Source organism: Gekko japonicus, unplaced genomic scaffold, assembly GCF_001447785.1.
Source record: "Gekko japonicus isolate JY-2015 unplaced genomic scaffold, Gekko_japonicus_V1.1 scaffold2881, whole genome shotgun sequence".
NCBI lineage: Eukaryota > Metazoa > Chordata > Lepidosauria > Squamata > Gekkonidae > Gekko > Gekko japonicus.
The window spans coordinates 190463-207806 of NW_015160313.1; positions in this window are offsets into that span (position 1 = coordinate 190463).

Here is a 17344-nt window from a genome sequence, read left to right on the forward strand (position 1 = left end):
TCAACCATTCTTCCACTTTAAACACAGAGTCAATTTTTTTTCTCTCTTATCCTTGTATTTAAACTGCACACCCTCCGGATAGAGCCAGGAATACTGAATCTGGTTGATCTGGAGTGTTGAAATGAGTTCTTTGTATGCTTTTCTTTTCTGTCGAACCTCAAATGGAGTGTCCTTTAGGACCCTAATAGTTGCTGATCCCAGCTGCAGGGGTTTGGCTGCTGTCGCTTTGAGAATATCATCTCTTGTCTGTCGTCAGAGAAACTTGACTACAATCTCGCCCGGCATGTTATTCTGCTTAATATATTTAGAATAGGATCGATATACCACTTTGATCTCTGCTTGCGCTTCAGCCGGTGCATTGCCGAGCGTCGATGCAATTAGCTCTGTCGCCACCTCCTTCAAGTTTTCTCCTGCCGTTTCAGCCACCCCTTGGAACCTGATAACTTTATTAGCTTTTTCCATCTGTAGATTCATTAGCCTTCTTTCTTGGAGATCTTGCCTTTGCTCCAACAGACCAACTTTCTTCATCATCTTTTTGGTATCGTGTGCTGTCTCTTTAAGCTTTTCATCGGTTTGAATCGACTTTTTCACGAGCTCGGCGATCTGCTGTTGCTGCTTTGCCATACTCTGGTTCGAAGCAGCCATCAATTGGTTAAGACCATTGAGTCTTTCGTTTATGGGCCGGAGCAGCTCCGTTAGCGTGGAGAAGACGTCTCCTTCTTCTACCCTCGGACTTTGACCACCTCGCCCAACTTTCGTTCCTTTTCCTCGGACGCCGGCCATTTTCAGCTTTGTTTACACTAAAGAGAGGCTTTTCACTCTCCTTCAGCAAGTGCAAACTTATCCGCAAAAAACAGCTAAGTCTTTGGCACACTTGAGCGCTTCTCGTTTCTCCTCCCCCCCTTCTCTTTAAAACACAGTTCGGTTTGTTTACGTCTGGGATTCCCCTTCGACGCCGCTATAGGTGGGGGGGGTGGAACTCACTTTTAGATCTTATTCGCTCGCCTTTTTCTCCTCTTCATTGACGGTCTGACCACAGACCTCTTTTAGTCACGCCTCATTCGCTGACCTTCTTGCTTGTCCCGGCCGGCATCAGCTATGCTCGGTAAAAACCGAGCCTCTCAGGGGGTGGACCGATTGGCGCAAAAAGGAGCGCCTCAATTCTCTGGCTTAAAGCCATCGAAGAGGTCGCCTATTTAATTCCCTCTTGAAGCCGTCCATGCTTGTAGCCGCCACCACCTCCTGTGGCAGTGAATTCCATGTGTGAATCACCCTTTGGGTGAAGAAGTACTTCCTTTTATCCGTTCTAACCCGACCGCTCTGCAGTTTCATGGAGTGCCCACGAGTTCTTGTATTGTGAGAAAGGGAGAAAAGGACTTCTTTCTCTACCTGCTCTATCCCATGCATAATCTTATAAACCTCGATCATGTCACCCCTCAGCCGTCGTTTCTCCAAGCTAAAGAGCCCCAAGCACTTTAACCTTTCTTCATAGGGAAAGTGTTCCAACCCTTTTATCATTCTAATTGCCCTTTTCTGCACTTCTTCCAATGCTATAATATCCTTTTTGAGGTGTGTTTATTTCATTATATTTATACCCCGCCCTCCCCGCAAGCGGGCTCAGGGCAGCTTACAACAAGGCACAAAGTGCATACAGTATAAAATAGGTAAAACAGTTAAATTCAGTTCAATCAGGATGCAAGAATAGAAAGATCTGAACATCTTGCATACCAGAAGGGGGAGGGCCGGGGCCGTAGATAGATGTTACTCAGCCCTCCGGCAAGTGGTGGCAGCTCCTACTCAAAAGCCTGGTGGAAGAGCTCCGTCTTACAGCCTAATGATGAGGTGTACTTCCAGGAGATTTCTCAGGTCCCACCTGCAGTAGGGTTGTCAGCCTCCAGGCAGGGCCTGGGGATCTCCCGCTTTTACAACTGATCTCCAGCTGACAGAGGTCAGCTCCCCCAGAGAAAATGGCTGCTTTGTAGGGTGGACTCTGTGGCATTGTACCCTGCTGACGCCCCTCCCCTTCCCAAACCCCACCCTCTCCTGGCTCCACCCCCAAAGTCTCTGGGTACTTTCCAACCCGGACCTGGCAACCCTAACATGCAGGCTGGCATCCAGTAGCACCTTATAGATCAACAAGGGTATCAGCAATCAAGGCTCAAAGCTTTCTTTGTCAGATGATGGAACTTTGACTCTTGGAAGCCTACACCCTAGGAATTTTGTTTGTCTTTAAGGCACTACTGGACTCCAAATTTCTTGTTCTGCTACAGTAATTAATCTCGATGTTGGTCAGATGGGTTTTGAGAATGATGACCTCAAGATCCGGATGGGCCGAAAAGGACCGAAGGAGGACTGAAAAGACATATTTGATTTTGCTGCATACAAGAAGTCAGATTCAAGGACTGGGTTGCCAGCTCTGGGTTGGGAAACACCTGGTGATTTTGGGGTGGGGCTTGCAGAGGGTGGGATTTGGGGAGGGGAGGGGCCTCAGCAGGGTACAGTGCCATGGAGTCCACCTTCCAAAAGCAGCCATTTTCTCCAGGGGGACTGATCTCTGTCGTCTGGAGACCAGCCGTAATTCTGGGAGATCTCCAGCCAGCAAGATATCAAGAGCTGACTTCCGGTCTATGGATTGGCGATGGCAGTCGTTCTCCCCAGAGCTTGGGGAGGCGATTACCACACCATCGGCATGGAGGGGTGCCACCTCAAGTGGCACTCCCACGGAGTCTTTGTGAAAGGCTCCAGGCCAGAGAGCTTTGAGGGTTAGCCTCTTTGACGGCTTGCTGCCGGGGAATTGAGGCTTCCCTCTGCTCTGAAGGGCCTACCGATGAGTGGCCTTAGGGTGCAAGCTAACCCAACCAGGACAAGCGGGGGAGACCGAGCGGAACAACAATTGATGTGAGCGAGGTCAGGAATGTGACCAACAATGAACGTGAGTTTACGAACTTTGATAAACGGCACCCCCCCTCCCCGTGGGAAAAGCGGAGTGCAAAGAGGGATGCCTCTGAAGCACAAGGACAGATAAACGCAGCGAAGGGGGAGTGGGAGGAAACAGACAGCGTGTGTATTTAGAGAGACTTACTTGAGTGCAAATAACGAATTGACGAGTGCTTCGAGCCCGGGAGAAGCGGTTTGAAAGTGTAAACAAAGTTGAAAAATGGCGGCATCATGAGGAAGGCTTAAAGCGAAGCCTCAGAGTCCAAGGCCGGAAGAGGGAGCTGACCCCTCCAGGGGGGTGGCTGGAGATATCCTGGTTTTATAACTGATCTCCAGGCAACAGAGATCAGTTCAGATGGAGAAAATGGTATCTTTGGAAGGTGGCCTCTAGGGCAGGGGTGTCGAACTCATTTGTTACGAGGGCTGGATCTTGTATAAATGAGACTTTGTTGGGCCGGGCCGTGTGTGTCATAAAATGTAATGCCAGGCAGTGGAGATATAAACTTTACAAAGTATAAAAAGGACACAAACACAAAGGGTTTTTTTTTTACTTAAAATAAAAACATGCTTAAAACATTAGCTCTGTAAGCGGCAAACCTACTTTTGATGTATTGACATTCACCACAGAAATCTCACGCACAGAGTTCTGAGCCTAGGACCCAGGTTAAAACATGAAATGGCTGAGTGATTAAGAGAGTCTGGCGAGGCAAGCTATGATGCAGCAGCAGCAGCAGAAGTGGAAGCAGGAGATGGCCAGTTCCACTGTGGGCCTGATGGAAGCCCTCCGGGGGCCTAATCCAGCCCCCGGGCCGCATGTTTGACAACCCTACTCTAGGGTGTTTATACCCCGCTGAAGTCTTTCCCTTTCCCAGACAGTGCCTTTCTCAGGCTCCACACACACTCACCAAAAAAACCCTCCAAGTATTTCCCAACCCGGAGCTGGCAAACCTACCCCCATGAAATATTTTCTCTTTGGAAACAAGAGAAAGGTCTTATAAGATAAGGTTTGGCTCACTCCAAATTCTTTCTGTGTAGCATGGAGGCTTTTGTGGATGACAGTTCACAACGTCTTAAATAATAATTCCTCTGGACCAGGGGTCATTTCCTGTGGTAGCGCACAGGAGCGGAGCTCCGGCAGTAAGGAGCTCAGTGAGTGGGCACATGCAACAAGCCCCGCCCCCTGCTTCTAGCAGCCCTCAGTCGGGCCACGAAGAGCAAGAAGCAGCCAGGTAAGTTGCAGAGGGCCCCCCCCCCGGCCCACCTTCAGGCACAAGCTCTCCCTCCTGTTGTGAGGGCAGATCTGCGCATCCCCCCTCCCCATAGCTAGCAATCCAACACAGTCCAGTGGCACCTTTAAGACCAAGTTTTATTCAGGTACAAGCTCTCCCTCCTCTGTGAGGGCAGATCTGCACATCCCCCCTCCCCATAGCTAGCAATCCAACACAGTCCAGTGGCACCTTTAAGACCAAGTTTTATTCAGGTACAAGCTCTCCCACCTCTGTGAGGACAGATCTGCACGTCCCCCCCCCCAATAGCTAGCAATCCATAACAGCCCAGTGGAGCCTGAGCCTTTTGACACACTTCCAGTGATGTCAGGGGGAGTGTCATATGCAAATAAGTTATGCTAATGAGTTGTGCTAATGAGCTCCTGCACCTCTCTTTCTATGAAATGTCCCCTGCTCTGGACACTGTAGAGCTGTGCAGCACTCCAATCTTTTCCAGCCCCTGCCATCAGACAGGGACTTCTTTCGTATCAGAGCTCCCTTTGCTTCCCTGTGACGACCTTGATCCCATTTGGTGACACTTCTGGAGGGCAGGAGACTGAAGCTGCTACCCTCTTGACCGGCCCCCCTGTGGTCAGTCCTGACCAGGCCCCCTGTGGTCAACTAGAGTCCCAGCCTCACACACCATGCCACAAAGAGACAAGCAGCTTAAGGCCTTCCTTCTCTGGATTAGTAAAGAACGAGGCAGGGTGGGGGGAGTGGAATCTGCAGGAAACCCGTGGTGGTGGGTAGCAAAGCCCCCCATGAAAAAAACACCATCCCACACAACAGAAGTTAAAATCCCTGTCCCACAAAGCAATGCTCCCTCTGAGCTGTGGAGTCTTGTGAGCAAAAATTCTGCTTTGTGAGCTACTGGCACTCAACTTGTGAACGAGCGATTTGGCAACTGCAAAAATTAATTTGCTTTGGATCCCTCCTCCCTGAGCGAAGACACAAATGTGTGAGCTGGAGGCTAAAAAACTGTGAGCTGGCTCACACTAACTCAGCTTAGGAGGAACACTGTGTTACATATATTTTAAATTAGTTGGATTTCTAGCCTCCTTTTATGGCAGGATTTCCCCTAGTGGGTTGACTGACGGATTCAGGATGTTAACTGATGAAGGATGTGACACTATTACAAACGTCCGGCCATCTCACAACTTTCCAGATATGGTTTAAAACATAATAGGGAGGACCGGCAGTGTAAGCAATGAGTGGAAAGCAAAGGGTCGAAATAGCCATGTGCCGAGTGTTGGGCAGGGGGGTGCCAGGGATGCTTTCCATGTCAAAGGTGGTGGGGGTGACTATTCCGTGCAACTTGGAGAGTGACCCCTTGGTATAAAAGAGCTGAGTTTAGTTTTAACAGACCAACAGTGGGTGGTTTTTCGGCCAACAATAATCCAAGAGATTGAAATTGAGCAATGGAATACAATATGGAAAACTGTAAAATCCACGAGAGCCATCTCCTATAAGGAAAATATCTATAAAATGTTTCATAGGTGGTATTGGTCCCCAGATAAGATTGCAAAGTGTTATCCGCAAACATCCAATAAATGCTGGAAGTGTAAGTCAAATGTGGGGACCTTTTACCACATGTGGTGGAAATGCAGTCAAATACAAACATACTGGGAAACGGTGCATAAAGCTATCTTAGAAATACTAAACATAAATGTCGTGTTAACACCCAAAACCTACTTATTGAATATAATACCAAAAGGCTATGATAAGCAAGATACATATTTATTAATATATATTATAACAGCTGCGAGAATATTGGTGGCTTAAACATTGGAAAAATGCCCTCAAAAGAGGACTTAATAGCAAAGCTCCTCGAGCTAGCGCAAATGGAGGGAACACTGCCCACAAGATGCCTCTGTTTGCGCCTCTTCCTCTCTCTGCTTGGGTACATCCTGTCCTGCAGAGCCCAGGCTAGCCTGGTTTCATCAGATCTCGGAAGCTAAGCAGGGTCAGCCCTGGTTAGTCATTGGATGGGAGACCTCCAACGAAGTCCACGGTCGCTATGCCAAGGCAGGCAACGGCAAACCACCTCTGATACATACAATCCCATCAGCTGTATGTGTGACTAGAATAGGTCAATAGGTATGTGAGAATCAGGGGTCATTTCGTAGAAAAAGAGCTAGGGGAACTCATTAGCATAACTCATTAGCATATGCCACACCCCCTGACATCAGGGGCCCGGCGGTGGACCTGCAAGGCCAGCGGGAGTGCGAGGAAGCCCCGCCAAGGCCCTCCCTGGCCCCAGGCAGGCAGGGGTGGGGAGAGGCGGGGAGGAAGCAACTTACCCTCCCTCTTCTCCTGCCTCCTCCTGGCTGAATGAGGGCTGGAAGCGGGGCGGCCGGAAGCAGGGGGTGGGGCTTCGTCATGTGCCCCGCCCCCTGCACCTCACCCAGGGGAACTGCGTTCCCCCGCGTGCCCCCCCCCGAAATGACCTCTGGTGAGAATTTAAAAATGGGGGGGAGAATCCAAATGGTAATCCATCTCAATTCTGGCACAACCGCTTGATAAACTGGTTGGAGTGACTGTTCTGCCAAGAGCTGAAGAACACATTGCCAACTTTCTGGACCTGATTAGAAATCTGGGACAGTGATGGCATTTTCCTTGCCCTTTGGCAGGATGAGACAGATGGCCCGATTACCAAGGGGTCGTATGCACACGGTGGTTAAGTTATTGCTTGGTAAATGAGCAGTTGTGTTCCTTCAGAGTTACCGACAGAGGAGAACTTCTTCAACAATACCGCAATCCACAGGTAAGCACTAGTCACACCACTTTCTGAAATGAGGCTGGTGTTCCTGTTACAAACTCTGTAGTGGTTAAGAGCAGTGGACTCTAATCTGGAGAACGCCTCCTCCACATGAGGCCTGCTGGATGACCTTGGGCCAGTCTCAGTTGTCTCAGAACTCTCTCCGCCCCACCTACCTCACAAGATTCCCGTCATGGGAAGGGAAGGGGGAAGGCAATTGTAAGCTACTTTGAAGGGAAGGAGAGAAGAAGAAGAAGAAGAAGAAGAAGAAGAAGAAGAAGAAGAAGAAGAAGAAGAAGAAGAAGAAGAAGAAGAAGAAGAAGAGATTGGATTGGATTTATACCCCGCCCTTCACTACCCAAAGGTGTCTCAGAGCAGCTTACAAACTCCTTTCCCTTCCCCTCTCCACAACAAGACACCCTGTGAGGTAGGTGGGGCTGAGAGAGCTCTTGACAGAAACTGCTCTTTTTCAAGGACAGCTCCTATCAGAACTACAGCTTGCCCAAGGTCATCCAGCCAGGTACAAGTGGAAGAGTGGGGAATGAAACCCGGTTCTCCCAGATTAGAGTCTGCGCACTTAACCACTACACCAAACTGGAAGTGAAGGTAATTGTAAGCCACTTTGGGACTCCATAAAATAGAGAAAAATGGGATATAAAAACTTACTCTTCTTCCTCTTTTACTTACAGCCCACATTGTAACAGTCCAACAAGAAAGATTACTAGTTCAATTAAATCTAAGACAGAGTCTTCCTGGGTCACAGAAGAATAAGGTTGCCAGGTCTGGGTTGGAAAATACCTGGAGACTTTGGGAGTGGATCCAGGAGAGGGCGGGGTTTGGGGAGGGGAGGGGCCTCAGCATGGTACAGTGCCATAGAGTCCACCCTCTAAAGCAGCCATTTTCTCCAGGGGAGCTGACCTCTGTCAGCTGGAGAACAGTCGTACAAGCGGGAGATCTCCAGGCCCCACCTGGAGTCTGGCAACCCTACAGAAGAATTGATAATGGTTGAGGTGGGGCCATGTCTCAGTGGTAGAGCATCCGTTTGGCATGCTCTACCAGGTTCTATCCCCGCCATCTCCAGATAAAATTACCAGGGAGTGGGTGATATGAAAGACCTCAACCTTAGACCCTGGAAAGTGCTGCTAATCAGAGTAGAAAATACACAGTAGACAAGGCTGATTCAGTACAAAGCCACTTCTGGTATGGTCTTGTCATGGGTATTTATAATGGAAAAAGGGGACTAAATCTACGTGGACCCTATTTTTCCAGATAGGGAAGGAAAGAATCCATCCCATGATTGCTGTATCCCAAAGTGTGAAAAATCTCCATAGCAGATGAGGAATTTGTGTAAATGTCAATAGGATTAAGGCAATGCAGACAAAGGTCGGTGCAAAACAACATTTCTTTTATCTTTTTTTTCCCTATACTTTAAGCTTCTTAGATATTCAGAAAAGGATTAGGAGTGCCTGTACTCTTGGCAGAGGACACACAGAGTCTCTCCGTGTGCACGCAGAAGCTAATTCAAACAAGAATGCAGCCTCATATTATAAAACGAGACCGGCCAGCAATGAGTCCACCATCTGAATTTGTCTTTGTAACGAGAATAGGGGATTATATTCTTAGGAACTTTAGCCATTATCCAGGAAGCCACGAAAGTACTTATTCAACTCTAATTATGAAACCTTTTTCTCCTTGTTGAAGTTTCAGAATATTCACCTTCCCCCCCCCTTCAAGTCACAGCTGACTTAGAATCATAGAATCATAGAGTTGGAAGGAGAATTCTACGCAGACTGGAAAGACTTTAAAGAGTACTTAGAAAAGTATTGGGATGTAAAGGACAATTTAATTTGTTTTGACAATTATTGAAGAGCTGATGTGTTTAGATGAGAGTTAATTAAGAGAAAATACTAGTAGAAAGAAACGTTACCGGTAGGCTAAGATCAGTATACAAGGAAAATAGAAAAGAAATAAGAATTGGGCTGGAGGTTGGAGCACTGTGGGAAGCCAGGAGGGGAGGGGAAAGGGAAGAAGGGATGTATAACCCAAATAATATGTTGTATGTTTGAATTAATGATATGTCCTAATAAATTGTGTTTGGGGGGGAAAAGAATCATAGAGTTGGAAGGGAACTCCAGGGTCATCTAGTCCAACCCCTTGCACAATGCAGGAAATTCACAAGTATCTCCCCCTCCACACACACACCATTTATGGCAACCCAGTCGGGTTTTCAAAGCAAGAGACTTTCAGAGGTGGTTTGCCATTGCCTGCCTCTGCGTCACAGCCTTGGACTTCCTTGACGGTCTCCCATCCAAATACTGACCAGGGCCAACCCTGTTATCTTCAGAGATCCGATAAGATCAGGTTAGACTGGACTATCCAGGTCAGGAAAACACTGACAAATAACTTTTAACTACATAAAAAGTAAAGGTAAAGGTTCCGTTGCTCGAAAGCCAGTCGAATCCGACTCTAGGGTTGCGGTACTCATCTCCGTTTCAAAGCCGAAGAGCCAGCGCTGTCCGAAGACGTTTCCATGGTCATGTGGCCGGCATGACTAAACACCAAGGCGCACAGAATGCTGTTACCTTCCCACCGAAGCGGTACCTATTTATCTACTTGCAATTTCTTGCTTTCGAACTGCTAGGTTGGCAGGAGCTGGCACTAGAGACGGGAGGTCACCCTCATGCGTTACACTCGGGTCTCGAACTGCTGAACTACTGACCTTCCACAGCCTGCAGTTCAGCGTCTTAACCACTTGAGCAGCTCCTTTTAACTACATATTCACATACAATTTACACTTATGTCCAGTGATATTTTTTTTAATACAACATTTCTTTAAAGGTGTTGTCTTACATTCAGGATCATCTTCCTTTTGGGTCAATACGGTAGATTCTTCTACGTCCCTTTGTATTCTTCTTCTACATTCCCCACTTCCTCTATACATTGGAGCAAAACTGCCTGTACCATTCAGTAAGATATCATGTATTCAAGCAAAATTCATCATCAGAGGTCATACAGTTACACATCAAGTGGTGTTGACACAAGAGCCCCTTTCAGTGTGTGTGTAAAGAGCCATCAAGTCACAGATGACTTATGGCCACCCCAGCAAGGGGCTCTCAAGGCAAGTGAGAAGCAGAGAAGGTTTTACATTGCCTTCCTCTGCAGAGTCTTCCTCGGTGGTCTCCCTTCCAAGTACTGACCCTGCTTAGCTTCCAAGATCTAACACGATCGGGCTATACCAGAAGTGGCCAAACTTGCTTAACGTAAGAGCCACATAGAATAAACATCAGACGTCTGAGAGCCTCAAGACATGAACAAATATTACACAGATGGGCGAAAATAATAGTCAATGGGGAACTAACGCAAAATATACCTATTCAGAAAGGGACAAGACAAGGGTGTCCACTCTCCCCATTACTGTTTATTATCGGGTTAGAGACTTTAAATGATATGGTCAGAAATAACACAAATATTACAGGACTTACATTTAAGGGGGAACAATACAAACTGCAGGCTTTTGCTGATGATCTTGTCTTTATCTTGGAAGAACCTATAACATCTATAGCACATCTAATGAGTCAAATTCAAGAATATGGTACAGTAGCAGGTCTCAGAATTAACCTTAAGAAAACCAAGATCCTAACAAAAAAATGTACTAAGGAAGAAATAAGTAAAATACAATTGAATACATCTATGGAAGTGACAAATAAGGTAAAACACCTAGGCATTACAATGACAAACAAAAATGTGCAACTATATGAAAATAATTATAAAACCTTAATAGAAGAAATCAAGAAAGATCTACAAAAATGGCACATCTCATTTATGGGTAGAATTGCTACCATAAAAATGAACATATTACCGCGCTTTTTGTTCCTAGCTCAAACCATACCGATACTGAAAAATTATAAAATATGTGAAGAACTAGACCAAATAGTCAGTAAATTTATATGGCAAGGAAAAAGAGCGCGTGTGAAATTGAAGCTACTCCATGATAAAAAAGAAAGGGGAGGTCTGGGAATACCAGACTGGAAACTCTACTACGAAGCGGTGGCGATGGGATGGATACGTGAATGGCTACTATTGGAGGATAGAAGAACTTTAAAGTTGGAAAGTCATGACCTACATTTGGGCTGGCACGCCTATGTATGGTATGACAAAGATAAAACACAGAAAAATTTCCACAAACACATCATAAGAGAAGCATTGATAAAAATATGGAGAAAACTAAAAGGAAAATTCTATGATAAGATACCCAGGTGGGTATTTCCCTTAGAGGCCTTCATAATGCCAAATTTAATGACTGAAAACAAAAGTGTTAGCTATTATATATTATTAACAAAAGAAAACGAACTGAAATCCTTTGAAGCATTACAAGCATTAAACATAAATCTTACAAACTGGGGGGAAATGCAATTAAAATCAAGATTTGCCAAAGACAAAACAAGGAACTTTGCAAAAACAAAATCAGACTTAGATAAGATCTGGTTGTCTTCTGCAGACAAACTGATACAAAAACTATATAACTTCATATTAAACGAGGATATGCAAGAGGAAACAATAAAACCATGTATGAAGATGTGGATGAAAGATTTGGGAAATAATATAAGTTTAGAAAAATGGTCTAAAATGTGGAGATCAACCAAATTGTTAAGAGCTACAGCCTATAAAGAAAACATTTTCAAAATGTTTTACAGGTGGCATTGGACACCAGACAAAGTAGCCAAATGCTATAAAAATGTGTCAGCAAATTGCTGGAGATGTAAAAGAAATGTAGGCTCGTATTATCATGTATGGTGGAGGTGCAAAAAACTGGTTAAATTTTGGAAAATCATAAAGCAGTTAATTGTGGAGATAGTCGGAATAGAACTTGTGTTGGAACCAGAAATATATTTATTGAATATCTTACCAGAAGGTATAAAACATGATGATTTACGTTTGATATTATACATCCTTACCAGTTCCAGAATCCTTATAGCTAAATGTTGGAAATCAGATAAAACACCAACTAGAGAAGAATTAATTTCAAAAATTATGGAAATACAAGAAATGGATAAAGTAAACACGATATTGTCGGGGAAGGATGGAAATGTGTTTAAAAATAGATGGCTGAAAATAGACAGATGGTTTGAAAAAAATGTATAAAGGAAACTCCAAAATATGTAAATCAATAAACTTTTGTGTTACTTTTTGTTATGGGAAAAAAGCTAAATAAACTATTTTAAAAAAACAAATATTACACAGATGTTTTAACTGGAAAATATGCAAATTTGCTTTTTATTAACAATAAATGAGACTGCCAAAAACAAAAAGGGTTAAAAAAGATATTGATAATGATATTTATTTGTCCAGATATATTTATTTGTTTGCTAATGATATTTATTTGTCTAAAAGAGAGAGAGGTGGAAAGAAAGAATGAAAGAGGTGGATAGAAAGAGAGAGTGAAACAAAGAAAGCAAATAGATGGGGGGAGGGGGAAAGAGAGAAAAAGAGAAAGAAAGGTGGAAAGAAAGAATGAAAGAGGTGGATAGAAAGAGAGAGAGAAACAGAGGAAGGAAGGAAGGAAGGAAGGAAGGAAGGAAGGAAGGAAGGAAGGAAGGAAGGAAGGAAGGAAGGAAGGAAGGAAGTGGATGGGGGAGGGAGGGAGAGGTGGAAAGAAAGCAACTTTAAATTTAAATATGTCATCCATGTTCCCCTGCCCCCATGCCAGCTGGCTTGGCTTGGAGAAGGGATTTAAAGAGACAAATGCCTTCTCCAAGCCAGCCAGCCCCACCTCAAGCCTGGCTGGAGAAAGGAAGACCAATTGGAGAGGCATGGCTCCCCTTTGCTGCCCTGCCAGGAGCCACACAATTGAGGGGCCAAACTACACATTGGGTTGGATTTGGATCCAAACTAAATGGGCCATTTCCACCTACTCATCTTCATGAGTGAGATTGTGCAGTTTGGTGTCTCTCAAGAATTGACACCACTGACCACTGGGAAAGCATCAAGGTTGAGATGATGGCGGTGGCATTTTGTTGGAGGTGGTTCATTCTCACATGCAAGTTACTGCCTGATGTTTCAAACAACAGTATAGGTTGTATATGTGTGAATGAGCCAAACCCTCATGCAGGATATTCAGGCCCTTTTTGAAAGCCTGACTCTCCATTGGGGTGTCTGGTTGTGTTGTAAAATTATATCAATGCCCCTCAGCTCAATGTCTGGAGAACAGAGGAAGAGGGAAGAGAAGTTTTTTAATATCCCACTTTTCTTTACCTTAAGCAGTCTCAAAGGGGCTTACAATCACCTTCCCTTCCTTTCCCCACAACAGGCATCTGGTGAGGTAGGTGGGGCTGAGAGAGTTCAGAGATAACTGTGACTGGCCCAAGGTCACCCGGCTGGCTTCATGTTGAGGAGTGTGGAACCAAACCTCATTCACCAAATTAGAGTCCTCTGCTCTTAACTACTAGTAAAGGTAGTAATAATAATAATAATAATAATTATTATTATTATTATTATTATTATTCAATTTATTGATCGCTCAATCCTTGCAGAGCTGCCAGCTCTGAGAGATTTACAGTTACTCATGTGTTGACACGGGACTAACAATGATGGGGGAAGGGAGGACAACATATATCATTTTTAATCACACACACTTCGCATTCGACAGGGAGTTTGGTCAGCTGTAAGCATCAGACGTGTTCCGGCAGCGTTCTTTAGTCGGTGTTGCTTGATGTCGTCAGCATTTTTCGCAGTCGCAGCGCACCACTGCCACCGTCTGGCCGGAATGGACCATTTCAGGCTTTTCTTTGATGCTGCGTAGATCTCTCTCGGCTTTTGATCTTACATGCGGACCTTCCGTTTGTCGGCTAACACTTCCCACTGTAAGGTAAAGATAAAAGTTTGCCTTGCTCAAAAGCCAGTCGAATCCGACTCTAGGGATGGGGTGCTCATCTCCGTTTCGAAGCCAAAGAGCCAGCACTGTCCAAAGACGTTTCCGTGGTCATGTGGCCAGCATGACTAGATGCTGAGGTGCATGGAACGCTGTTACCGTCCCACTGAAGTGGTACCTATTTATCTACTTGCAATTTCCTGCTTTCGAACTTCTAGGTTGGTAGGAGCTGGGACCAGAGACAGGAGCTCAGTCCATCATGCGGCACTCAGGTCTCGAACTGCTGAACTACCGACCTTCCGATCTGCAGTTGAGTGTGTTGAGAGCCAGTTTGGTGTAGTGGTTAAGTGTGCGGACTCTAATCTGGGAGAACCGGGTTTGAGTCCACCTTCCGATCTGCAGTTGAGTGTCTTAACCACATGAGCCACCGCAGACCTTCTGAACCACTACACTACGCTAAATAGAGCAATTCTCAAATAACACACCCTTGATTTCCCTCAGACTTGGCCAGTGTTTTCCTGAAAATGTCCACAGCAGAAGATTCCACAGCCTTTCTAAACAGTTCCATTGCCAAACTTAATCTCCTTATCAACTATCTGGCAACTCCTTTACAAGTGTTTTTTACTTACGATGGGAAGACCCTCATGAGCATCAATTGATAGTACGTCTCGGCCAGTGTTCCCTCTAAGATGAGTTAGTGTGAGCTAGCTCACAGTTTTTTAGCCTCTGGCTCACACATTTTTGTCTTAGCTCAGGAAGGATGGTTCCAGAGCAAACTAACTGATGCAGTAGCCAAATCACTCGCTCACAACTTTAATGCCAGTCACTCACAAAGTAGAGTTTTTGCTCACAAGACTCCACAGCGTAGAGGGAACATTGGTCTCAGCTACATCAGTTGAATTTTTTCTCTCCGTCACAATGTCTTTTCTCCTCATCTCCAAACAGCTGTTCATTTTTTTACCCCTTCACAGTTCAGTGGAATGGAAGCAATTGGAAGATACAACAGGGAACAAGCTGCATGCTTAGCAATGGGATTTCTGTTCAGCTGTTCACAAGCTGCCTTGAGCTAGGGGAAAGGAGAAGTATAAATACTTTAAAGATACCATAAATTAATAGAAATTGAGTAGTGGTGGTGCAAACTGAGGCAAGGCCATCTAAGTCTTTCTCTTCGTTACTTCATTTATATCCCACCATTTTCCCGACTGGGGACCCAAAAAGGCTTACATCTTTCTCCTCTATTTTATCCTCACAACAACCCTGTGAGGTAGGTTAGGCCGAGAGCATGCGACTGGCCCAAGTTCACCCAGCAAGCTTCCATGACAGAGTGGGGATTTGAACCTGGGTTCCCCAGACTCTAGTCTGATACTTGAGTTCATGGAGTAGTTCAAATGCTACTTCTGGATCTTTGCTGTCAAGGAAAGGATTGCTCCAGCCTGGAATATATTCTTTCCAAAATCCTTGAGGAATGTGCCTTTTGGCAGTACATATAACAGCTCCAACAAATCGACAGTAGTTATTACGTGTTGGAGGGACCCATCCAAGACACCTATCCAGATCTTCACTGAAATGTGTCCCATTTGTCCTCTTAAAGTTCCATCATGGTCTTCAAAACGACCTGATAGCTGCTATTTGGATCCCTAGCTTGAAGATTATGGGCCGATGCTCACTGTATGAGAAAGCCTCAAGAACACGTCTGGATACAGACAAGGGCTGACTTCTCTGGTCAGATGAAACAAATATTAAATCAGGATTGGACTCTCTATTCCATGCCACTGATCTTAAGGTACCTCTGTCTTTAGCATAAAGAACAAGATGCAAGCCATGTTCTTCGGTTCAGTCAACAACTGCCTAACCCACCTGTGCTCCGAGGAAATCCTGAGGTAACGTCAAACCAGGTAGCTGCCCGGCTGGTTTCCCTATCCAGAGCTCCAAAAGGATCAAGATTTTACAATCAAGGTTTTAAAAGAACTCCAGATCTGAAATGCACCTGCCCTGAAGACTGCGAGCTGTCAGAGGATTTCAGTGCTGATGAGACTTCCAAGGCACTGAAGGATACGAAGAGTGGAAAGGCACCGGGCTTTAACTGCATTTAGAATGAATTTCTGATCAACAGTGGCACACTCACTAAGAAGTGGCTCACAAAGTTTCTCCTTGACACCATGAGACTCCCAGGGGAATTCAAGAAAGCAACGATAGTTGCTATTTTGGAACCTGGAAAACCAAAACATCTGGCGGAAAAGTACAGACCTATTTCCCTTCTGAGCTTCTGTTATAAACTCCTCGAGAGGCTAATCCTGAACAGAGTTAGTGACAGAATTAATGGACATGTCCCTATAGAGCAAGCAGGATTTAGACCTCGTCGTAGTTGTATCAGGTTCCACAGCCAACAACTGAGTACACGCTTATCAGAAAGGTTATACTTTATTGCAGAGCTATAGATGCGTTAACAAAGTCACTGTTAAGAATGGTGTCGCCCCTACAAGCATAATGGGATATAGGGTATTCGTATGCACACACCCCTTCCTTAGGCCAATTAGCCACATTCCTGCATGCGGGAGAAGGAGCCCCAGGCCGTTAGGGCAGAAGCTGAGAACCGAAAGCGCTCCCACGGTTCTCTGAATCTCAGACACTACACACCACCTGCAAGGCCATAGATAAGCTGTGACGAAATTGAAAATCTGGGACCAGCAGAATGTTGAGATAGATCCCTGCTGAGTCACATGACATAGAGGGGAGGGGGCCTTTTGGCTGGAGCACTCCCTGAGTGACAGAAAACGGGCCTAACGGACAGTTGGAAGAGGCAGTTGGAGAGTTGGACAGAGAAGTTAGCAGGAGTAATCGGCTAACAGAGCTCTGAGGAAACAGCCTGTTACCAGTTTGTGTAAAGAACTGTGGTGGAAGAGCACTCTGTACTGATTCCTCTAATATACCGAGGAGAGTAAAAGTATAAGACCTGAGTGGTCACAGACACCAGAGACACTGCTCCACAGAGACTTATGAAGTGGCTGAGTAAAGGCTAGAGTGTCTGGAGAGAGGAATCTGGAAGGCTGGTTAGGTGACCAGTTATACTCAAAGGGGCCAGACAAATAAAAGCCAAAAATTAACCACTAAAGGAGTGACTGGAGAGTGAGATCTGTGTGGTGTGAACTAAGGAACATCTAGGTACTGAACTAAGAGTGGAAAGCAGACAACTTAAGCCAAGGCAAAGTGATTTGTTTATTCAACAAAGTATCAGAACATCCTATGTAAATATATCCCATCCCCCTGTTGAGTTTTCTGTGCAACAATAAAGTAACTGTGCCTTTTGAATGTTACAAGTATTGGTGCCTGACTTTGTGGGGATGCATATACTGGGCAGTAGTCCTCAAAGAAGACAGCCTGAAATGCAGATGCAGTAAACCCACTCTGACCTATTGGCTACCAACATTGTGCCCAGGGGTCATTTCCTGCGGGAGCGCACAGGAGCAGAGCTCCGGCAGTAAGGAGCCCAGGGGGTGGGCACATGTAAAAAGCCCA